Source organism: Macaca mulatta, chromosome 1 (genome assembly GCF_049350105.2).
Source record: "Macaca mulatta isolate MMU2019108-1 chromosome 1, T2T-MMU8v2.0, whole genome shotgun sequence".
Lineage (NCBI taxonomy): Eukaryota > Metazoa > Chordata > Mammalia > Primates > Cercopithecidae > Macaca > Macaca mulatta.
Window position 1 is genome coordinate 79714499 of NC_133406.1, and position 25113 is coordinate 79739611.

Here is a 25113-nt window from a genome sequence, read left to right on the forward strand (position 1 = left end):
CTTCTTATTTAAGTTATTTGTTTAATTATTTCTTCTTCTTCTTCTTTTTTTTTTTCAACTTTTTTTTCTTCTTTTTTTTTTTTTTTTCAAACTTTCAAACAAAGTTTGTTCTCTTTGTTTTCCCTTAGTTGGTAAAGAAGACAAGTTGTTGATGAAGGAAATTGGCAAAATATCAGCACATCTTGAGTTCTTTGGTGATCTGCCTTCTCCAGAATCTTCTGATCTGTCCCTACACCTGTATGAAAAGTGCTTCACACAATGAAAGTGTCCTTACTTGGTGTCATAAGTGAGCTTACTAAATTGGTGTGTGCCATCAATAACCCCTCACCTTTCCATCTGGGATAGCAGCTACAATTACCTCTTTTTTTTACTATCTTGTTTTGCCCTAGAACAGGCAGGAACATCTTATATGCAACAGCTTATCTTCATAGGTGCAGGACAAAGACAGAACTAGAAGTCATCCCTCTGCATAGACAAATGCATATTTGACATGCATTGGGAATCAGGCACATCCACCCCTGACCCTCTGCTGGGAGCATTTTTTATTTAAGATATTTTTGGTTCATCTCTTGAACCTCCTTTCTACCTCCAGTTATCCCTGAGTCCCACTCACACCCCTCTTCTTTATTACTCCCTAGAAAGGAAGTAGAAAGGCAAAAGACTTTTGCCACTGAGTCACTGAAAAGAAAGAAACCTGATAATCTGGGAATTAAGGGAAGCCAGGGAAACATATCCTCAACCCGTAAGGTGAAGCTCCCAGTAGTCACCATTCCAAGAATATGGGACCTCAAACTCAAGCACCTTTCTTGAGACAGAGTCTTAATAATGAAATCTGGGAATGGGAATGCATGTGTTTCTTTGTCTATCTCAACATTTTTTTCAAGACCATTTTTGTAGCCATCCACAGCTGTTTTGTAGGCACAAAGAAAGCGGCCCTACTTCCCAGGCTGTGGCTGTGAAAAGAAGATAAAAATTTCAGGACTCCAAACTCACTATGCCAAAGGGCAAAGTTAAGCTTGGGAACGGAGTCACTCAAAATTGCCTTTCATTTTGTTCCTAAATAGATAGCTACAAAGGTAGAAGGTTACAGGCCTCCCCAGGGAGCCTCCCTCACAATTCGCTCACAAGAAAATTCTCTGTGCACCCCAATGTGCAGAAATGTATATCAAAACATTCATTGAAACATCTCAGCCCTGGATCTAAGATTGGGTGAGGTATAGGAAGAAAGGGTAATGTACCAAAAAAAAAAAAAAAACTAGAGTAAGATATGGTTTCTGTCTTCTAGAAGTTAAAAGCACAGCTTATCTTCATAGTTAGAGAACAAAGGCAGGATTAGAAGTCATCCCTATGCTCACCTGAGACAAATGCATTTGAATACTTCCTTTACTCTATGTTTACTTTATCTTACCTAAAAATGCAGATTCATTGAGCCGGAGCCAATACATAGTTGACTATTCCTCTATCCCTTCTTTTCACATTTAAAATGTGGATTCAGTGAACACCAATCTAGCTTCAAAAGAATGCAATTGCTTGCCTATTCTTCCCTATTTTTTTTCCCGAATCACAGATGTTCCTGTGACTTTGCGTGCCTTTTTCCCGGGCGCATTCTCAACCTTGGCAGAATAAATCTCTAGATTGATTGAGTCGCCTCAGTCATTTTCTTTGGTTTTACACGGCCAAAGCATATCTTCCCTCTGTGGCCTTCCTTTGGTCATTAAGGATATTCTTTCTGCCATCGGGTAACCAGGTGGTACTACCTCAACCAGAGCCACCATCTTCACATGGGCACTTCTGCACCTTACTCTAAGATGTGGTTGCCACTGAGCAAATATGTATCCATTTGACTTCCAACTCTTTTCTTTTAATTAACATTGGCATTTTTTAATTTGCTTTTTTCATTGACAAAAAAATATATATGTATGGTATACAAAATATATACATTATCGAACCGGGAAATGAAGCTACTAAACATACACTTTACTTCACACACATCGTTTTCTGTGGTGAAAACACTTAAAACCTACTCAGCAATTTTCAAGTAGACAATACATTGTGATTAGCCACCATGTGGTACAATAGATATCTTAAACTTATTTCCCCTCTCTGGAATTTTGTATCCTTGAACAATATCTCCCTAATTCTCCCTAATTTTCAACTTCCTTTGTTCACCATGTCTTCAATTCTTTCTCCCAACCAGAAGGCTCTCTGGTCTCCATCCCTACCATCCAAATTCTCTGTATGATTCAGGGTTCAAAAGAGGTTCCAATCATGCCGTGAGACTCCTCCCCCCACTCTGGTTCTTGCTAGTAGCTCTTTTAATTATGTTCTCTAGCACTTGTTATAGTGATTCATATCCTGGATATGCATGTGAATCGCCTGTGGACTGTTTAAAAATATAGACCCTGACTAGACAGACCTAATCAGAATCTCTGTGTGTGAACTGCAGGCATCTGTAGTTTCACAAAGCTTCTAATGCACAGCGAGGGTATGAGAAAAACAGGTAATATATAAATGACTAATTTTAGTGTTTAACCATACCATGCCTGTTGCTACTTATCTATCTTTTTAACTTCTAGAAGACAGAAACCATATCTTACTCTAGTTTTGTTGTTGTTGTTGTTGTTGTTGTTTTGGTACATTACCCTTTCTTCCTATACCTCACCCAATCTTAGATCCAGGGCTGAGATGTTTCAATGAATATTTTGATATATATTTCTGCACAAAGTAAAATCACCTAAGGGTTCAACAAACATTTTTTAATAATTTCACTGTGCCAGGCACTGGATCTAGGAAGATGAAAGCAATATGAGTCCTTTTAGACTAGAATCCATAGCTAACAGGTAAATGTTGTTGAGACTGTCATTTTGCTGCTGGGACACATATAGGCCGAGAAAGGTTTGCCATGATTAAAATGATTGACTTCTGAAAGAGGAGAGTGGAGGATGGAAGGAGCCTCTGGGTTTACAAAGGATAAAGGTTTCAGAGTATTTTGACGAGGTTCTACTATTTGTGCCATCATCCATTCCATACCTTCCTATGCTGTGCAACGAGCAGGGATAGGTTATAAACCAAATATCTGCACATCTCCCTCCAAATGGCCACTCATTGGAAAAATAATGTATAGCTTTCCTGCTAAAGGAATAGAGCAGGTACATGAGGCATATAAGTGAGAGCGCATGCTATGGTGTAAACATGGGCTGCATCCAGGTGTCCGTGGATGGTGTGTGTGCAAGGTCAGCTCTACTGCTTTCTGCAGGCTGCTGGTATCTCCTTGTTCCATCCCTCAGCTCCTAAGGCTGCCCAGACAATATTGGGAAAATCATGCGGGGTTTCTCTTAGGTGTCCCACTCTGTCCTTCCCATATCCATCTCCCCTAGAGTATTTTCTTTTATTGCCACATATCCCCAAAATCTCTCTTCTCTTTAGCAAAAACTTTTTGTGTGTGTGTGTGTGAGATGGAGTCTTGTTCTGCCACTCAGGCTGGAGTGCAGTTGTGCAATTATAACTCACTGCAGCCTCAAGCTCTTGGGCTCAAGGGATCCTCCCACCTCAGCCTCCCTAGAAGCTAGGACTGTGGGCACCCATCACCATGGCCAGCTAATTTGTAAACATTTTTAGAGATGAGGTCTCACTATGTTGCCCAGACTGGTCCCAAACTCCTAGCCTCAGCTTCCCAAAATGCTGTTATTAGAGATATGAGCCACTGTGCCCAGCCCTAAAATCAATTCTTAAGAATGGATCGTAGAACTAAATTTACAGAAAGATGTACTTCACTGATAAAGCACTTGGATCTTATCAAATAAATAAAAAAAGTAACATTTATTGAGTTCCTAATGTGTGCCAGGGTCTACCATGTTGACGCATTATTAGCAAATTAAATAGGGAAGATGATTGAAGGGTTGGGGTCTCCTACACCTCAGCACCTGTGACACATAGATGGCTGCTTCCTCTTCTTCCTCCTAAGGTGAGCTTTGCCTGCTGCCTCTTGAAGGACCACTCACTTAGTCTTTATTTCAGATGCCTTTTGAAGCAGATCTTAGAACCTCTTTGTGTCTGCTTTTTTCCTATGAGCAGCTAGTTTCTTTTGCTCCCAACTCCTTTTCCAAGAGGCACAAGGTTATTTTCTAAACTAGGCCACCGGTAACCCCTAGGAAAAAAGTTTCCAATGATGGCTGCCATCTTGACAAATGGCCTTGATTCCAATGCACTCTTCTACATATGATCTACATACATGCAATATCAATCTTAATTTACATGTGATTTCAATCTATATGCAATATTACTTTGTATATGTAACATCACCCTTTTACATGCAATGTGGCAGCGATCCATTTACTCTAAGGGATCATAATACTTCCTACCTGATAGTGTTGTAGTGAAGATTCAGTGAAATAATACAGGTAATGAACCTACAACAGTGCCCAGCATAGAGCAAGCACTCCACAAAGGTCCTCACTGTTGTCATCACTCTCCCTTCTGAAAGACTGTTGATAGTGTGATGTTCCTCAGACTACCTTCATTAGTTCCAAGCTGCCCAATTTCCTCCATCCCTCCCTCTTCCCACATACTCTCCCTTCTTCCTCTTTCCATAGAATTTCCATCAGTGGTAGTGGTGGTGGTATTAAGAACAGACACAGAATTAAGAATAAATGGAAAGGTATTTCAGGTTGCCTCCTTAGCCATAACTAATTATAATTGTTTCCTTAGCATCAATAAACATGAAGACTTCTGGCTGTAAAGGCACGTCAGGCACTGCTCCATTTGGAGTTTCCAGCCCTCTCCTTGCTTCCTGTCACATACGACTCTGCAGGCTGCCGCTAGACACTGTGGCTTCCTGTTAGACCTGCTTTGTGTGAACTTTGCTGTCATTGGGAATTTAATCACCTTTCTGAGACAGGGACCACTGTTTTGTTAATCTGAACCAAGTTGTGATGTCAGAAAGGAAAATTAGCAACAGTTAGGTTCCGGTGTTATGAACAACTACTTAGGGTGCCCTGTCTCTGTCTAAAGAAAGAAAAGTACAGTGATCCTAAATGTAAGTAATTCATCATGACACAAAGAAAGTTAAAGGAAAATTAACTTCATAGCATAAAACAGCAGTGACATATAAACCTACAGAACGAGTAGAAAAGATACTCAAGTTAAAATTGTGGTTGAGAGGAGATCCATGGAGTGAACTTAAAATAAATGTATCATTACAGAAAGGGTTGAGAATCTCTCAGGCACTTTAGCCTCTGGATGTCCCAGACTATTTGATGCTGTTTATGTTCTATGCTAGGACAAAACCAAACAGGCCCACTGAAAGCCAAGCCAGGTCACTGGTGATATTCCTAGGCCTGGCTGCAGGAACCTTTACGGGCTACATGCCCTTCCTTTGGAGAAAAATGTTATCCTCTCTTACCTTCTGCTCTTGACTAAATAGATTCTATACCATCATCCCCTTAAGAAAAACGGGCAGGATCCAATCTCAGTTTTCTGTCTGTGTAATGCAGATATTAGGTGCCATTAGGCAGCACAGCCTGGAGTTCTCATTTTCTCTTGAATGTAATAGCTTCTTGCAAGTAACATAAAAGCAGTTGTGCAGCTACATTTGGCTTTAGCAAAAGGAGAAATCTATGAAAATTTAAAAATTAATATAGAACAAGGGAGACATTATGTGATTTTTAAAGGATTGTTGTCAAGGTACCTTGTATCTGGGTGGGGAGAAAGAAACTATCAGGTTTAGGCTGAGAGTTAGATTTGACTCTGCTTAGTGGGGTTCCTGTCCAATTTGTTAGTACCCTGGTGTCAGAGAGACAGGGGTTCCCCTGAGACAATTTCAGGTTTGTTTGGTGCTTTGAGAGGCCAAGCTGGGGAGAGGTTCAAGGAGGTGCCTGTTACCACCAATGAGAACAAGGGATGCATTTCCAGGGGCTTGGTTTGGAGGTGGATGGAGTCTACCTTCCATAGGGACATTGGCTATTTGGGGACAGATATAGGCTACCAAGGTCAAGTGCTTAATCCTCAATTCAATGCTGAAAGAAAGATGTTTCTTTCAATAGACCAAATTTCCTCATACTCACCCAAGAACTTCCAGATTTAAGAGGGCACTAACATGTAGTGAGAACCCAATAATGTATATATTATTATGGATGGATGGAGGAATGTCAATGCCAATAGCTAGCCACAGGACACAAGTTCTTTGCTAGTATAGTTAGGTGAAAAATAATCTAGATTCATGAGTGTCGAATGGGCCCAGATAGTAATTCAGGGTAGGTCGTTGACAAAATGGCAGGTTTGAGGGATTAAGTTCAGTAGATACAGGATATTTTCATATTCATTCAGGAAATACATAAGAGGAGAGCACCAGGGGTGATTCTAAGTGTTACACATGGCACAACACCCAAGTAAAGACATTGAATTAGTGATTTTAAAACTTCTCACCAAAAAAACTCATGCAGGGGAGTTTCATCTTCTCACAGGCTGCCTGGATTCACCTCAGACAGGCGGCAGACTGAGAGAGGGCCATTGAGTTTTAGTGGATTGAGTCTATAGCTTCTGATCTGACTCTCCACTGAGGAAGTAGAAGTCTTTGGTGCCCAGGAAATTAGAGTGAATGAGAGATGACAAGGTCATTGCTGAGACTGTTTCCTGTGCAGGGATCAAGTTACTTTAGAACCTGGATCTCTCAGAATGAATTACTCGGGTCTCTGAACCTCAAACCAAATAGATGAGCTTTATATTTAGGCCGCACATTTCAAGACTGAAATCAAAATTGTCATTTTGACTGCAGTGTCTCTTACTTGGAGCCATGGCAAACAGGAAAGGAAAAGGTGATGTGGGGCTTCCCTAGAGCTTCTAGAAGAGTAGGAAGAATGACCACTCTCATTTGACACCTCTATAACAGCTGCTGTGTTGTGATTAGATACATTAATACGATTAAAGATTTCATCTTCTTATGAGGTTCCCAGACTTTTTCAATTTTGTTAAGAAACAATCAGAATCGTTAAATAACTCTTCCAAAGCAAGTGAGAGAGTCAAGATTTGAATCCAGGGTTTTGATATTACAGCCCATCTTCTTTTTCTAGAGCTACCAAGGGATTCATGGCACATCACACCTAGGTGTGCTATGGCGGGAAGCAGAATGCCAGGGGAATGTGAACTTCATTCATGTCATTGCAAATTAATTTATTTGCGTTATCTCTTCTGGCACATCAGTTAGCAATAGCAGAAGATTTAAATTAGATTTTCTTTAAGGGGATGTCCATGACTAGATTCTTGCTTGAAGACCTTCAAGGCAGGCACTAGTGGTGGGGCCTGACGTCTGCAGCATGTCCTTGTGAAGGAGAATCTGAGCTGGCCCCTCTACCTTCTGAGTTACTATGCTAAGAAAGGAAACAGACAAACAGCAGGAGGTTGCAGTTCCCAGAAAAGGCATTGTTCTTCTCCAACCGCCTCTGCTGTCTACCCTGTTACCTAAACAATATTACTCTAAATACCTGAAATAGTCATCTTCCAGGAATACACCTGATACTTGCAAAACAGGACAGGTTTCTGTCCATAGGACTTTAAGATGCAAGTAAGTTTTGGGTTTTCTCTGTATGCCTGATTGGTCCTCGTTGTTTCCCTAACACCAGTTCATTTTCTGATTTTTTTTTCTCTTTGGCCAAGTGCCTCGTTTTCACACCGTGTTAGTAACAACCATTGGGTAGACCAGTGGCATGCATGGCTGGCTTGCATAGATCCCACTCTTCAACTTCATGTTTGAGCATATGCCATCTCTTACATCTCCCTGTCCTGTGAGTGATGTTGCAATCAATACAAATAAACTTCAGGGGCCCTAGGCTATAGGTAAACTGTGCCAGCATAAATCCATGAGGTGTTGAGAATCTCTATGGCACATACTCTGATGCTCTGTAATTCTATTTTTCTGGCTACCAGAGCCCTCCCACAGATTCCAGGGCTTGGTTTAGAAATCTCCCTGCCTTTCCCAGGACCTCCTATTTATTCAGAATTTCTGCAGTCAATACCCAGAAATCTGAATTTTAGACAAGCTCCCTTTTTGTCAGAGCCCCTGCAGGAAACTGATGACACACTCAAATTAGGATAGTCTTAGGAGAGTTTAATAAAGCGACCATTTCAGAGAGGTAGTCAGGGTAAGGAGAAGTCACAAGTGCTGTGCGCTGTTAAGAGCCTGGGTGCAGCTATGCAGGTGCACGCGCAGCAAGTGGGTTACTGGAATCTGGAGCAGAGGGACTGTGGGAAGGGCCATAAGATAGTATGTGCTTGGGATTTTGCCATGGAGGGACACAGCCAGTGCTTGATGGCCTGATAGGGGTATAAGCACCTAACCCCACTTTGCCAATCTTCTGCAAACCAGAAGCCAGAAGCAAGAGAGCCTGTGGTTTTGCTACACAGGAGGCCACCCCTGGGTGAGAAGGATGGTGAGTGGATTTGCGGGACAAATGGAGACTGCCTGGCCCCTGACCCACCCACAGCAAACCTTGAGAACCACTGGGCTAAACATTTCTCTTGTCCCAGGCCGATTAAGTCCAGTCTCAGTTCCATAAATGAGACAGAGGGTGAAGGGAAGTAGAAGAAGAGGTGAAAATGGAAGATCCCATTATGGGAAATCCAGGGAAAGCCAGAGATCCAGGAAGAGGATTAGGGAGCTGCAATTGTGCGAGCAAGTCTAGACTTCACTTCCCTGGCGTGCTCCGAATTCCCCTCATGCTGCCCTGTGCTTTTGGTCACCTTCCCCTGTGTGTGTGTGTGTGTGTGTGTGTGTGTGTGTGTGTGTGTGTTTGTGTGTGTGTGTGTTTTCCTGCCTCCTTTTGCTTGGCACATTTTCCCTAACTCCCCAACCTAGCATGAGACTCTTCTCTTCAGTGCTCTGGGGATTGGAGGCAGCATTTTGCATGTTTTAACTCTTCCTGTGGTCTCCATGATCTGCTACAAGTGGTTCCCATGTTCATGGGCATTTTTTCAAGACTTCATCTGACTGTTTCTGGAAGAGTCTGTGACTACAGTAGTCCTCCCTTATCCACAGTTTTGCTTTCTGCAGTTTTAACTACCCTGCAGAACAGTACGACGAGGTATTTTGAAAGAGAGAGAGAAAGATCACATTTACATAGCTTTTATTGCAGTATATTGTTACAACTATTCTAGTTTCTTGTTGTTAATCTCTTACTACACCTAATTTATAAATTAAACTTTATCATATATACACATGTATAGGAAAGCACATAGCATGTAGAGTCTGGTACTATCAGTAGTTTCAGGCATCCACCAGGGGTCTCAGAATATATCCCCCATGGATAAGGGGGGACCACTACACTTTCTAGCAAAGCTGTGACATTGAACAGAGAGCTGAAACACCAGTGAGAGCCACTAGACCAAAGGTGAGTGTTGGGGGAATCTTTAGAGAAAGCTCTCTTGGCATTTTTAAAAGAGTTTATTGAGGTGCTTGATAAATTCAAGATTAACTAAATTGTCTCAGATTATATGTTTTCAGACCAGGGATTGCTGCCAGCTCCCTAAAAGTAACCATTTATCTTATGGGTATTTTAGCAGTTCATATGGTGGAAACGGTCCCAAATCCTACCTTCATGATTTTTTTTTAAATACGGTACACTTCACTAATTTGCATGTCATCCTTGCACAGGGGCCAATGCTAATCTTCTCTGCATCGTTCCAATTTTAGCATATGTGCTGCTGAAGCAAACAACGAAAAAAGTATGCATTTTTTCAGTAAGAAAAATTGTTTCATGACACACTTTGCCCTCCAACTATATTTTCTTTGTTACACACAGCTACACTTTGCTATGCCCCTGCATCCTTCTTGTTGCATCGGATTCCATGTAAAGCAAAGAGAATAAAAATTAGATTATCTCCCATCTACCTGGGGAAGTCTGACGGCAAAGCATAAAATCCATTGACTTTTCCCCTGTTTTTAACTGAAAATGGAATTTGAATTTTACTCTCTTCTTCACACCCTAAATCCAACCATTTGTTCATCTAAGCGCATATGCATTTCACCACAAAGACTCAAATCCACTGGGGAAGAACAAACCGTAATGGTTTACATTTATTGAGCATTTACTACATACCTGTCATTATTCTAATGCTTACTGTAGATTATTTTATTTAATCCTCACAAGCACACTGTGAAGCAGGTACTTATTATTGCCACATTTCAAATGTGGAAGGTGAGGCACACGACAGTTAAATAACTTGCCTAGGCTCATACTCCTGCTAAATCTTAGAGCCAGGATTAAAACCAAGGCAGTGTGACTTGAGCCTGTGCCCTGAATCACAAAACCATGCTGTCTCTCTGAGTATGAAGAGTTTCTGTACTTAAGTTTGCCCTTCTGTTTCCTTTCATTATTCATTTTTTATCAACAGACATTCATAGAGTGTCAAGCACTGGTGGCGAGAAGCTGAATAAGACTGGTTCTCCTTTTGAGCAGGAACATGGGAGGTCTACAGAACAGGGGAGTGATAGATCCCTGCAATACATGTGAGAGGCAGAATAAGAGGTAGGAGTAAAGTGCCCTGGAAAGACAGAGCAGGAAGTGACTTTTCAGGGAAGTTTTTGGAAAACATCGTCGTTGAGGTCACAGTTAACCCTGTCAAATAGCAGGTACGTGATAGATCTTTCAATGAATCGCAACAGAAATTCAACAAGAAGAGAAAATAATGATAAATGAAAGAAACACCAAGGGCAGAGAGTGGCTCTTGACTTTGCTCCCCATTTTGAGACTCCATTTGTGTATAGCAGATTGGCAGCAGAATGGGAGTTCCTGAGATTTAACTCTCATGAGATGCCGTGGGTCCCTGTGTGCCTGAATCAGGACCTAGAGGTGGCTGAGAGTCCAGCTTACTGGTGGAGGGGAGGAAAGGTTTATTTTCTTCGCACATCCATCGCTAGGTTCATGGGTGAGGTGCCCCTTACAAAAGACAGATTTACAAGAGAAAGGTATACAAAGGTATTAATATAAGTTTTATGTGGATGGGGAGCCTTTGGAAATGAAGATCCAAAGAAAGGGAGAAGTGTGTTTATTTTTGGGTTGATGAAGAGTGGATAGTCATGGAGAAATATGATTGGAGGACAAAAAGGTGTGACCTGATGGTAACAACCTGAGGGGAACTTAGCAAGGCCTCCTTGTTCAGACTCTTCCTGGCCTCCGTGTCTTTGAGGATAAGGAAGTTCCCTTCCTCTAGGTATCGGGATGGCACTTTTTTTTTTTTTAACTGAGTCTCATTCTGTCACCTAGGCTGGAGTGCAGAGGTGTGATCTCAGCTCACTGCAACCTCCGCCTCCCAAGTTCAAGCGATTCTCCTGCCTCAGCCTCCCGAGTAGCTGGGACTACAGGCGCATGCCACCATGCCTGGCTAATTTTTTGCATTTTTAGTAGAGATGGGGTTTCACTGTGTTAGCCAGGATGGTCTCTATCTCCTGACCACATGATCTGCCCCCCTCAGCCTCCCAAAATGCTGGGATTACAGGCATGAGCCACTGCACATGGCCTGAAGACACCTCTTGAATGAGGATCTTATGGCCTCCTTCAGGTGGTCAGAAAATTCTGTCTAGGTTTTATAGCCTGCTTAAGGGAAGAAGGGCAAGAGAAGGTCAGAGAGTGTCCTTACTGCTTCTACTGTTTTCTAAAATGCCAAAGGGCCATATTTTATAGCAGCCTGTCCTGAACTCCAACAGCAAGGGTAGAACAGGGCAGGATGATAGCCCAGTCAGGAAGTGAATGAATGGGACTCATAGCCACACTGAGTGTCTCTAGTGACACCAAGAGCTCAGGTGAGGCTAAATCAGTCAGGACCCCCCAGGGGCCCAAAGAGGATGGTCAGGAGTAGGACAAAGACCTCACTAGTCATAGAACAGAGATAGGACGGATGTTTTCTCTGCACATGCCAGTTATAACAGTTGAATATGCACTCCCCAGTACTCCCAGAGACTCTTACGTTGTGAGAAAGTCAGTCCTTTCAGAATGTGGAAGACTTGTCAGTTGGACCTGCCAAATCCACCTGTATACTTTGCTATAGTATCAGAAATGATTCCTTTTTGTTTTATTTTCTCTGTCCCCGTGGACCAAGATGGCTTTAGTGGGGATTCTACCCAGTGGTGGGGGGAAGGACCACGTGCCCTTCCAACCTTGCGTCAGCAATCCCATGAGGCTCACCATGAGTCACTGCCAGCGGCCCAGACTCAGCTGTGTGGAGTCTCAGACCCTGGGGCGAAACCAGCTAAGTTCATGGGTCTTTCCTGTCTGTGTTCTCAGTGACTCACCCGAAACAGATAATAACAGTGAGGTTGAGCACACCATGTGACTGGTATCAGCCAGAACAGGTCATGCTGTTAACCCTTGGATCCCAGGCCACTGACTGCCGACTCCCAGGCCCTAGGACAGGCCCATGACACACTTGAGTGGTGTCTCCTTCCTTTCTCTCTGGGGTCCTTGGTCAAGGTTTCAGTTTTGGAAATATGACCTTCCCTTGTAAAGGATCTCAAACTTGGGGTGGTTACTGATAGAGACTGCACCAATAACTACTACCCAGGAGGGCCCCATTGTCCCAAAACACCACCAGAGCACAAGTGAGGAGTTTTCATTCATCAAATTGGGTGTTCTTCAAAGTCGCCAAGGTGCAGATCCTGACTCCTTTCCTGGTTCTTTCCATCAGCTGGATGATTCCCAAAGTCTGGGGAAAGAAAGAGAATGGAGGAATTTAAGAATGGAACAGATGATTTCTTCCACCTCAGACAAGCAGACTGTGAGCTCACCGTGTATCTTAAGTATTTGTGGGAAGGGTCCCAGGCAGGACTGTAACATGTCAGCACATGACTTAAAGGCTTGGTGACAGAACAAGGATCCATGCAGCTCAGCTGCCCTGCCAGGGTGTCCTCATTGGCTCACCAGCTTCAGATCATGCCCCAAGGATGCTGCATTAATTATGAAAACCTCTGGTCAAGGCTGAAAGCCTGCAGGATGGATATGTACTATGACCTCATCATTCACATGGGATAGTCCAGAGGTCTCTAAGACTCTCCAAAACATTGTTATGATGCAACCTTTACCCCATAATATGTGACAGAGCATAACCCAAAATTTAAGTGATCCTTGCTGACCTTTAATGAGGTTAAAGTGAAAAAACAAAACAAACAGACAAAAGGCAAGATGAGCTGAGATGCTGAGACTTGGCAGTGATCTGAGTGCTGAGAGTTGCTGATTCAAGATACACATTACGCCAGGTCATGGGGCAGGGTGTATATGTACATATGTGTGTTAGTGTGAAAGAGTGGGAGACTGGGTGGGAGACTTGAGTAGGGAGAGGGATGGGACATGTTGCTATGGAGAGAGAGCAGTGAAACAGGCAGTATGACCAAGAATACAATCATATCAGACAGTCGAGGATCTGGGTCTCAGCCTGACATTCACTACCCAGGTGACTTTGACAATTCACGAGTCTTCTCTCTTCCACCTGTAAAAAGTGGGATAACGAAGGTAAATTTGCTCAGTGAGGAGATAATATGTGTAATTGCCTAGGAGAGTTCTAGTCACATAGCAGATCATCAGTGAAGGTCCAGCAAGCCAGGCCAGAAAATTTTATGAACAGTGAAAACTGCAGCCCAAAGTTCTGTGTGTTTCTCAATAGGAAAACACCTGTATCCCATTTTATGGTGTACAAACACTTTCACTTATGTCACCTCATTCTTCCTCTCAGAAACCCTCTAAGGAAGTTATTGTAGTGATGAGGAAACTGAGGCCCAAGGCCACACAGTGGGCAAGGCTGGAACTGGACCCCAAGTCCTATGCATCCTTCTGCTACCCCATGAGGGAGCAGTTGCAAGTCATGAACACACACCCATCATGCGGCATCATGGGTGTGGCACCGAAAGGATGAGCTCGAAAATGTAACATTATAAAGATTTTGTGTTAACTGCAGAACCTCTAAAAACCAGGCATTGATTCCTTCACTCTAGAAATATTTATTGAGGATCTACAATGTGCTGGGTACTGACCCAATGCTGAGGATACATCAATGAACAAACCAAACAAAGCCCTGATTCCCAAGAGACAACAGTAAACAATAAGAATAGTAAGTGAGTAAAGTATGTCATATTTTAGTGGTAAGTGCTTTGGGAAGAGGAAGGTGTAGAGCAGAGCAAGAAGGATCTGGATTGCAGGCCACAGGGTGGTTGCAATTTAAAATAAGTTAATCCAAGTCGATCAAACTAGGGAAAATATTTAAGTTTGGGGGCAAGGGAGTGTTCCAGGCAGAAAGGAAAGTCAGAGTCAAGGCCTAAAGCAGACAGGTGCCTGGCATATTTGAGGAAACTTCAGCACCCAGAGCACAGGGCTGGCATCATGAAGATGGATGGATTGATTATGATGGTCGATCACCAGCCACAAGCTCAGTTTTATGGTTTCTAGAAGAGTTTATTCAAGACTACAAGGGTCTTCCACTGATACACTCACAAATCTGAGCCTTTGGGCTAGTATATTGGATGAGATAGTATCGTTTTAGTAAGGATTATTTTCTCTATCAAGGGAATCTTTTCAATAGTGAATTGTATTCTTGTACTTAAAATATTTCATCTCTAAAGCTTCCATTGATGTCCGACTCTGCAGAAATGACTTGGAGGTGTAGACAGGACCCTGATATAGGGATCTCTATTGATGACACTTGCTTGACCTGCTGCTGTTTAGTTATACGTTCATAAAGACAGCCCGTAGGTCCCATCTCTTTACTCAGGCACTGAAGTGCTCCCGGCATCTGGCCCCTCTTGACCTTACCTCCTCTGCTGTCTTTTACACATCCCTCACTATAAGTCAAGCTAGAAACCTGTGCTCTCCAAATCCTGCCAGAACCAATTTAGAAGAAAAATATTTTATCTGTATAAAAGTTTCTATAAAACAATTAAGCATACATTGAAATCTATATTTGCATTTAATTTTCTGATAGCTTTAAACTAATGTAAAACATTTTTAAATCTTTTTGGCGAATAAAGTTTGTCCCGGTCCCCTCCAGACAGTGTGCCTTTCCTGGTGTTACCTGTCTCTCCTTTCTTTGCCGTAGCTTACCCATACTTGGTATCAGTGATCAGTGTGCCTGCATAAGAAAAAATTTAAATCAAAAGTGTGTGGCAAACATTGCAAAACAGTTTTCATAGAAAATAAAATATTTTTAGATACAAGTTAATGCTTCCCAGAATTAGCAGAAGATAAAGTTCTAGGAGACCCCTGTATCTTTCCCCCAAGCAGAGAAGGGCACTGCTAAGTGATCACTGGCAAGAAGCTCCTGGGCTACAGCACACTTTGCAAACTGCAAAATCACAACAGCAGAATTTCTGGTGTTTGTACTATAATTCTGGATATATTTACTTGCCATATGTTTTAGACTTAATCTAGTCTTTTTCTCTTTCTCTCTCTTACACTGGCGTTTTTCTTCTTAACACCATTCGAGGTGAGAAAAGTTGTAAGAAAATAATTAAAGTTTGAGTCTTGGTTCTTCCCATCTTTAAATGGATAATAATAACAACAGTAATAATAGCAACACTAATAACAATAGCAACACTAATACCCATAGCAACACCAACAATCGATAAAAGACTCTAGGCAATGATTGAAGTGATAGTATTGGAGAGACAAGTTGACATGCAAACACCGACTATAAGAAGAAAAAATCTGAGGAGAATAAAAGACAAACCAATCCATAAAGTAATTTAGACATTGATTTTTAGAATACCCTTTACTTTCAAGTTGCAGTTTCAGGCCTCTGTTAATTTTACTCTAGTTTAGATAAAAAGTAAGGGGTTTCTGCAGCCATAAGAGTGTGCTCTTTGCGGAGTTCCACATATCATTATTTCCTTACAGTGCCAATGATTCTGGAAAAGGTGAGAAAGAGATAGTGAAGAGGGAAATGAGAATAAAGGAAGCTGTACCTAAGAATTAAGTTTATCACCCAATAAAATACTTTACTTTTAGACTGAAATTATTTAAAAATTCCCTGAATTATCAATAGGCAGTGGCATTTACTGTATTAAAGCATCTGAAAAAGTGTGTGTGTGTGTGTGTGTGTGTGTGTGCACGCGCGCTCCTAGTTACAAATTATGCAGGCAAAGCAATTTTCCCTACTTTCCCCTACTTTGGGGATAGGATTAAGTCTAGAGTAAGAGACAACTATTTAAGGCAAATGGTTCTATTGTAAAATTAGGATTATATGGCTCTGTAACGGCAAGAAATAATTGTGGATTGGAGATGAGGGAGAAAAGGAAATGGAGATGTACACACATACACACACACACACACACACACACATACACACACACACACACACACCCCCCATAGTCCTTGATTCTTCCCATCTCCATCCCTAACCACATCTACCTCACATTACAGTGGGTCTCAATTCTTTTTCTTTTTTTCCACATAAGTACAAAGACTGTGCATAGATCCTGGGCTATAGAGCCCTCGAGGAAACCCCAGCCATGCAGCTTGGAGGGACCTGGGGCCTGAGAGGCAGGGAGATCAGAGACACTGGAAGAAAAAGCAGTCAATGAAGAAAGGAAGGTAGTTCAGATGATTTTTTAAATTGCACACTAACTCTTCCAGAAGAAGAGAGAGTAGAGAGAGAAGCCTGGGGCTTAGGAACAAGGAGAAGAAAGAGAAAACCTCCCACCCAGCAGATGCATATATTTTTCCCGTTTGTTCTTTTCTAAACCTGGTTGCAGGAAAAAAAAGCCCAAGTTCTAGTTACTAATATGTAAGATATGACCCAAATGTGGATATCTTCCCTTCATCATAAACCAGGTAACTATAATAACAATAAAACCAAAGCACTTAGAGGTTATGGGAAGAAAGTATTTCTGCTTTCAAAACTTTGATTGGAGAACTTTGTTTATTTGAAAAAGAGAGCTTTTAAGTTATACTTTGTTTATGACATTTGGTTTACACTTTCTTCCACTTATGCTAGATTGCGGCCAGTCAGAGCCAGTGTCCCCAGCAATCCTAAATAACTAACCATGTTCACATTGAAAGCATGACACACCGTACATACACAGACACACACATACACACATGTACATATGTGCACACACATACATCCAGCCATTCTTTGAAATCCAGCTCTTATCCCTCCACATCCTTTTTGAACATTTCCTCGGTTTTCAGCCTATGTGATAATGAGAACTGTACCATGTTATTTGGTTGTTTAAGAGTTAGTTACTTCTCCGGAACTATTATAGATTCTGAGCACACTGAAGGCAAAAATCCCTTTTTACTCCTTGTCTCGCCTTTCTGTCTACTGCCCTCTACTCATCATGACACAGGCTGAGCATCTAGTGTGTAATGTAATAGCTTTGTAATTGTACAGACTATAATACAGACATCACCACTAAGCTTTATCTTCCTCTGACAGTAGGCAAACTCATGACAAGATCTTTTACTACTTTTTTATTTTATTTTATTTTTTGTTTTACCACATGCATCTTTTTAAAGGCAGTCCTTTAGGATACTTCAAAGAAATCCCTGAGTACATTTTACAAAATTTACTCCCTGCCCACCCTCACCCACCAATGCAACACAACTTAGCAAATGCAATTTTTCTCCAAGTATGAACACTCAGAGAGGACTGGGTGGGACTAATTTCTCCCTTAAGTCATCCTGCCTGGGGTGGAGATCTGGCCCCTGTGGCTTTCATCATGACCGCCACCTGCAGCCTAACCATTTGGGACACACAGGAGAGGGTGGCTCTTTCTTGGGGAGATCATTGTTCAAAAGCCCCCCTATACCATTTGTCTCTCTGCCATGTTGCCTGCCAGCAGCAACGTCTGATGCCTCCACTTGGCAGTCACAGGCTGTGAGGTCATCTTTACACCACTTGCTGTTCCTTCAGCATTTAAACTCTCTGGCAGTGACTCAGTGTTTACAATCGCATTAACCTGTGAGGAACGCCATGGCTGTGTCGAAGAACAAGGCTCTTGCTGGCACCAAGGTAAGTGTGGACATGTTCTTGGGAAGAGGAGAGGGGAGGGGGCAGGGAGCCAGGCGCAGCGTGATGGGATACCTGTGTGTGGGGAGCTCTCTTCCGCTCTTGGCAGGACATCCAGTTCCCAAAGAAGGAGAATGACCCATCATGCTCAGTCTAGTTTGTGCTGTTGCTTGGAGGAGAATGACCAATTGCTGTCTTGTTCACAGGCCAGAGTGAGCAAATCCCCCATGCAACCAACACATATGCGTAGGGCAGGCACAATGACATCCATGCAAAAGGAGCTTCTCGGGTAACGTTACCTTTTAGGGGCCCAAATAAAACATACATGCTGAAAATCAATCTCACTCCTAGAGTGGGAAAAAGCAGAGAAAGTGCTTTCTGCTATGGAGGTGAAGACATACAGGAAGGATAGGCCTGAACAACTCAGAGGAGTCCTTCAAACTCCAGAGAATAGATGGTCATCAGCAAAATGCTCTAACAGTTTCTAAGTACAGTGAGCCCCCAAATTTAATTCTTAACATGACTCAAATGTGCACACACATGACAAACACTATTTGTTTTGCCTGTAAAAATGATGGTTTCTTTTCTGAGGGTTCACTGACTGATTGGAGTGGGGGAATAATTTAGAACCCCACCAATTTCAAGCCTAGTTGCATATGATCATTTATACAGCCTTTTACATAGGAACCAAGGGTAGCAACCAGAAAGCTAAGCTTCAAGGCATCCAGCAACCAGACCATGCAGTACGCCCAAGCTGACCTTGATGGGGCTGCGCCCAGGGAAGGATGAATCTGCCATCTCTCAGGGTACATACAGGGAGCAAACCAAGAGCCTCACAATGTTTAACATTCTAGAGTGAAAGTTTAGTTCTAAAGAAAGTGAGAATTCAGAGTGACAATGTGATCATCTAGTCCAGTGGTATTCCAATACAATTTAGCAGGCACTTTACAAAAAATGAATTTGAAAGCCAGTATGCCAGATAGATAAAAGTAGGTCCCTTTCTACTTATCAAGACTCATAGGGAGGGCCCAGAACTTTGCCCAATGTGAGCTCCAGGGCTTCACAGATATTTTTCTATGGAAATACCAATCTTTTCCAAACTCATTGTCTCCTAGATGAAGAAGCTAGGACATAAGTAATTGAAGTAAATTGTCATAGAAATTGCAAATGGGAGCGCCTAGACCCAAAATATTTCTCCAGACTTTCTACTACATTATACATTTAATATCCCCAAAAGTTAAACTTGATCACAAGGACTAGGTGCTGTTAATGTTCAATTGCAAACCCACATTTTGATGCCCCCAAAGTCAATGGCTTCTATTGGCAAAAAACAATTTATTATCAGAAATAAGTCATTCTAACAGCCATACTTAAGTGCATAAAGAGTGAAAAATTCTGACATGTTTCATTCTGACTAGTCTTTACTTAAAAACGTTCTTATGTCTAGCCCTAATGATACATCCCACCAATGTCTGTAACATATAGTCATGTTAAAGTCACAGAAACACAAGCAGGCATTGCCTACTCAGCACTGTCTACTCTTCTTTCTGTTTAGCTTGGTCTATTCTAATTAATACACTATTAAGAGTAGATGAATAAACCTCAGTATGTTAGTGAACTGTTTTACATACTTGCTGAAGTAAAGCTTACTTGAGATTTGTAGAACAAAGAAGCAAGTAAATGACTTTAGACCATGATTAGAATGCCCATAGAAAGAATACAAGAAGAAACATATTTCAAGGAGGCACTGAAGATAAATGTATCAGGCACTTTTAGCCCCATATCAAGGCAATTGGCATTCAAACCTTCCAAACCCCAGCCAATGTGAATTAGTGGGCCTTTATTGCATGGTTGATGACTTATAAACACACTTCATTGCTACACAAGTTCAGGCAATTACTGGGCAATTATACCAGCAAACCACCTAGTAATTAAAAGATGGAGTCTTGTGTGGGATGCCATTTGGACAGCAGTGGCTGCTTTCTTACTTCATTGACATGATCACATTCTCTTGAGAAGACCAAATGCCTTCAGGAGCCAGTATATAGATGACCCACTTGTAAAGCCACTGAATGACAAGAAGGAAGATGGCTCTTATTCTGAAATGTTCACAGCAGTTCTTCCTTAGTTAAGAGAAAAGCCATAAATGACCAAGAAACCATGTCTACAGATGCCTAAGCCCAAGGTGCACATATAGGGTGAACATTTATGTGCCAAGTGTCTACCAAGTGCAGGGTACATCAGTAGTCTTGCAACAAACAAATGACCCTTACATGAGATTTGCGAGGTTCTGGGCATGAGATTGAGTGTTTTACATACACCATCTCATTTAATCTTTACAACTAGTCTGTAAGGGAGGAATATATTATTATTTTTATTTTAAAGACAAGGCTCTTTAAAGAAAAGCTAAACAGCAAGAGCCCACCTTCTCTCTGCTAGTGAACGGTCAACTTGGGACTTTAACCCCCATCTTCTAACTGCAGATTCTCTGTTTATTCCTTTTCAGTATTTCCTTTCTCTGGGAGGAGGGAAGATTGAAAAAAATTTAAAGATGTGATTCTAGCCTTCCAGGAGACGACTGAGAGTGAAATAACTCTGGAACAATTGGAAGTAGCTCCTGAGCCAGGGCAAAGGAATATAATGTGGATTAAAGCACCAGTCAAGAGTAGAGGGCTAAACACATATGTTCTGAATGTACACAGTTAATCCAGAAGGATGCCATAAATGAGTGTGAGTTTTGAGTCAGGGTCTAAAAATTATGAATGACTATTTTTAACCTCATCTACCACAAGTGTTTAATTATGTTGCTATACTTCCATCAGCCTACCTCTGTGACTATTGGACGGAGAGTTGAAAATGTATTTTTCTTACCCTTGAAAATATGATGTGTTGGAAATTGCTGACAGGTGTGATCACATTTGATTGAAAAACCAGCTGGTTTGGTTTGGGCCCTGATTTCAGGTGCTTGATAACTAAAGACTTAATACATTTCCTTTCCTTATTATTTCAGAGAGTACTGCAAAACTGGGAGACAGTGCTGTTAACAGTTATCAAGTTCTGTATGAGCCTTACTAGTATGGAGACAAGCAAAGCAGGCATAAGTGGTAGATATTTGGACCAACTTTAACAATTAAAATAGGAACTCATTTCTGGCCCTAGGAACAATGCAAAGAACAGGAATCCAGTTTCTACTAGCATGAAGAATCCTCAGAGGTTGGTTGAATGAGAAATTTCTTAATATCAAGTACTAGAGTGGGTGATGAGATAGAGAAGGAGGGATGCGGAAAGAGACCTGGTTTCACCTGTTACCAACAGGTTGGCTTTATCACTCTATACTTTACTATTCGACTTCACACAATTAAAATAATACAATGTATTTGAATGTGAAATGTATGCAAAAGCACTTTGTCATTTGAAAAAATTCTTCAGTCATAAGATACTGTCATATTAATGCCCTAGGTCCTTGGTATACAATTCCAGGTCAGTGAAATTCACATACACTTGTAAAAGTTCAAATATGTTCTTACATATTTATAATTACTGTCTTAGTCCATCTGGGCTGCTATAACAAAATAACATAAATTGGGTGGCTTATAAAAAACAAAGTTATTTCATTCAGTGCTAGAGGCTGGAAGTCCAAATTCAAGATGCTGACAGAGTCAATGCCTGGTGAGCCCTGATTCCTCAGAAATGATGTCATCTTGCTATGTCCTCACATGGTGGAAGTCACAAGGGTCTCTCTGGGGTCTTTTTTTGTAAGAGCACCAATCCCATTCACAAGGGCTCTCCCCTCACGACCTGATTACTTCCTAAAGGCTCCACTTCCTGATATCATCACCTTAGAAGTTAATATTTTAACATAGGAATCTGGAGGGGGGACACAAACATTCAAACCACAGCAATTACTAATAACCATAATCCAGGAATAACATATTACTTAAAATAATGGATTAATATTGACAGTAAAAATATTTTTAAATCTCTATATAAATTTCTAATTGGTTATCATTGCTCTAGAAAATAATTGTAATTCACAACCGAAAAATCCAATTAAATGACCCTGAAAGCATAGTGCTCAAAGAATCTAAGTCATGGAAATGTAAAAGTCTCACAATATTCTTTGTTTATATTTTCCCTCAATGGAACCACTAACTTGGCTATGTGACATTGGTGAGTGGCTTGGCTGTTCTGCACCACTGGTCACACACCTATAAAATGTCCTAATCAGACAGTTCTTTGCCTCCCTTGGGACAGAATGAGAAAACATGAGATTATATCTGTTATTATGACCCTAGGGTGTCGCAGACAGAAGAGCTAGATAAGCCCACATTTCTGACATCTTTAAGGGTAATGTTAATGCTCAAAAATAAATATTTTTTCCTCTATTTTTTTTAAACAAAGTTACGTTCAATTTTCAGTTGGTAAGCCAGGTGCAGAATGCCAGCTAACCCTTCCACCTCATGTTGTTGTTGAAGGCTGCAGATCTAGAAAGTAGTACCAATGAAACCTATTTTGTTTGGAAGCAGCAGTGTTAATACATCAATTTTGACTGACCTCCCTTGTTCTCGGATTCCAGCCCCCATACCTGCTGTTCTGTGAATTCTGTTTAACCCTAATTAACCAGAATATGAAAGCTGTGTCCTCAGTAGCCTCAGTGAGGGCAGTAATTTGACATGGAACATGAGGCCCAGCCTTCCAGGCTGGTAGCGCAGAGTGATGACTGGATCTCAGACACCTGCCTACAATCAACCAGGTTTAGGAACGGCAAGCAGGCCATGCAGAACTGAGAGCCAGCAGACTGGGGCAGGGGGAGTTGCCCAAACACACTTATCAGGGTTTTCTGACTTAGAAAGAAAAGCAAAGACCTATAGGAATGAAAGAGTAACCAACTGAAGGAAAGGTTACCCATAGCTGGTGAGGAGACCTGGGGGTATGGCCTCGTGGAAGCTATTGAACAGGAAGTTATTAATAATTTTCCTCAGATAAGATTTAGGAGAATTCTAAACAGAAAAAAAAATGGACCAATTTGATTTTGCCATGTTTTTAGTCTGCATTTCTTATCGTTGTCATCACCAGTTTATTGTTATAGCATAACTCATATAAGAAATATCCAAGCTACGTACAGAACTGAAAGTCCCAGGAGGAGAATACTGGGAGAGGAAGAGCTGAGAAAGCCAAATGCCCTGAGATTTTTGTTTAGGGAGGTTCATGGCTCTGAGGACCCAATTCCCCAGACAGAAGCCTCCAAGCTAAAGGGATGTGGAAGCTTTAGGAGAAGTCTGGGGTGGAAGAAACTGCCAACCCTGTCCTGTAAACAGATTTGCTGTACAGGTAAAAAATATCACAGCTGTGACAGGGACATACTAGTAGAGAAATGCTACTGTACTAAGAATCCACCACACTTTCTCTCCCCAGCCAGTCCAGCCAAGCATGCAGCAGGCATGCAACCAAGATAGCTGCTTCTTCCTGTCCTACCTCATCCCCTCTGACGGTTCCATAATAAACTGTGTACACTTTCTGACACCCTTGCTTCTCTAGGTCATGCCTTCCTATGGAAGGGGAAGCAGTGACAAAGGTGAAAATCATGGTGGTAACAGAAGCCATTTACAGTGCTGAGTCTCCAACCCACAATCATTGGGCATCCCATGGCTTCAAGGTATGATCTGTTCTTGTGCCCACCTGCTTCCAGATATCTCACAACATTTTGCTGAGGATTTGTCTTGAGTTCCTTCCACTCCCTGCAGAAGGAGATGCTGAGACAAAGATTAGGGTACAAGTAGTTTCGTTGGGACACAGTCACAGGAAGCACTGGTGTTGCGGGCATGGAATGTGAGACAGGGAAACTAAGGCAGCCAGTAAAGAGGTATTGAAGCAAACTACCATTGTGGGCAACTGACGTTTAGTCCTTCTGGGGAACTCCAGGAGAACTCCATGAAACATACATTTCAGAGGACACAACCAGAAAGGTGGGAAAGGAAGGTATTGACACCTTAACCCCACCAGTATGGGTTGAGAGGTCTTGTGAAATATAAATTAAGTCCCTGGCATTTCTGGCCTGCTGCACCAGTGGACAAACCAGTCAAAAGCTCTCAAACAGGCCGGGCGCGGTGGCTCATGCATGTAACCCCAGAACTTTGGGAGGCTGAGGTGGGCAGATCACCTGAAGTCAGGAGTTCATGACCAGCCTGGCCAACATGGTGAAATCCTGTCTCTACTGAAAATACAAAAATTAACTGGGTATGGTGGCACATGCCTGTAAGCCCAGCCACTCCGGAGGCTGAGGCACAAGAATTGCTTGAACCTGGGAGGTGTAGGTTGCAATGAGCTGCGATTGTACCACTGCATTCTAGCCTGGGTGACAGAACGAGACTCTGTCTCAAAAAACAAAAACAAACAAAGCTCTCAGGCAAGGGTTGATGGTGTAGGTCATAATAGTCTGTGATGTATGCATTATCCTGGGGGAAGAGTACAGGGTGACGAGGTGAGTTATACAATTCACAGTCTGATAGATAATGACTGTTGGACAGAGAAAAAAATGTAGCATTCAAAATCAATATTTTAATTAGATCATTTCATATTTTTACAGAGAAGTCATCTTTTACAGAAAAAAATATATAAATTGTTTTCCAACTCACAAAGGACAAAAAAAAAATGAGACCCTTGGGAAACGAATTCTTCACAATGCAGCTCTCTAATTGATCTATTTGGAATTCTTTCTTGTACCATGTTGCTGCATGCTAATTGGAAGGTGTTTTTAAGTAGAATCAGCTTGGATCACAATTGATTGGATGCGGTATAGCTGGCCTGCCAGATCTGGGAGGAAAGTGTGCATGAAAGCTCTGGCTTTACAAGTCCCACTAAGAGAGCATTCATCTGGATGAGGCAGAACAGCAAACCTAGAGCTCTAGGGATGACACAGCCCTTGGCAATCTTTCAGAAGTGACACATCATGTCTTCATTTACTGCCTCCTTACATCCTTACGTATTAGGGCAATGGATGGTGGAAGAACTTTGCCCACAAGCACTTCCCATCAGGAAGTGGCTTTTCTCAGCCCTATTTTCCATGTTCAAAATATGCCTTATAGAAAGGTGAACTGAATAACCGCTGATTTAACCCACTAACTCCAGACA

General features: G+C 41.8%; 1 long non-coding RNA gene and 1 other non-coding gene across 2 annotated transcripts; both read right to left on the minus strand.

The window, feature by feature from the left end:
• Positions 1–29: 29 nt before the first annotated feature.
• LOC106993368 (uncharacterized) lies at positions 30–12903 on the minus strand. The gene is made up of 4 exons (XR_001439595.3): positions 12773–12903; positions 12546–12690; positions 6783–6837; positions 30–235 (listed from the first exon to the last, which is right to left on the minus strand). It is a non-coding gene; the product is annotated as an uncharacterized LOC106993368 (long non-coding RNA).
• Positions 9599–9702, minus strand: LOC114674841 (U6 spliceosomal RNA). Its single transcript, XR_003725924.2, has one exon. It is a non-coding gene; the product is annotated as a U6 spliceosomal RNA (small nuclear RNA).
• Positions 12904–25113: the final 12210 nt, after the last annotated feature.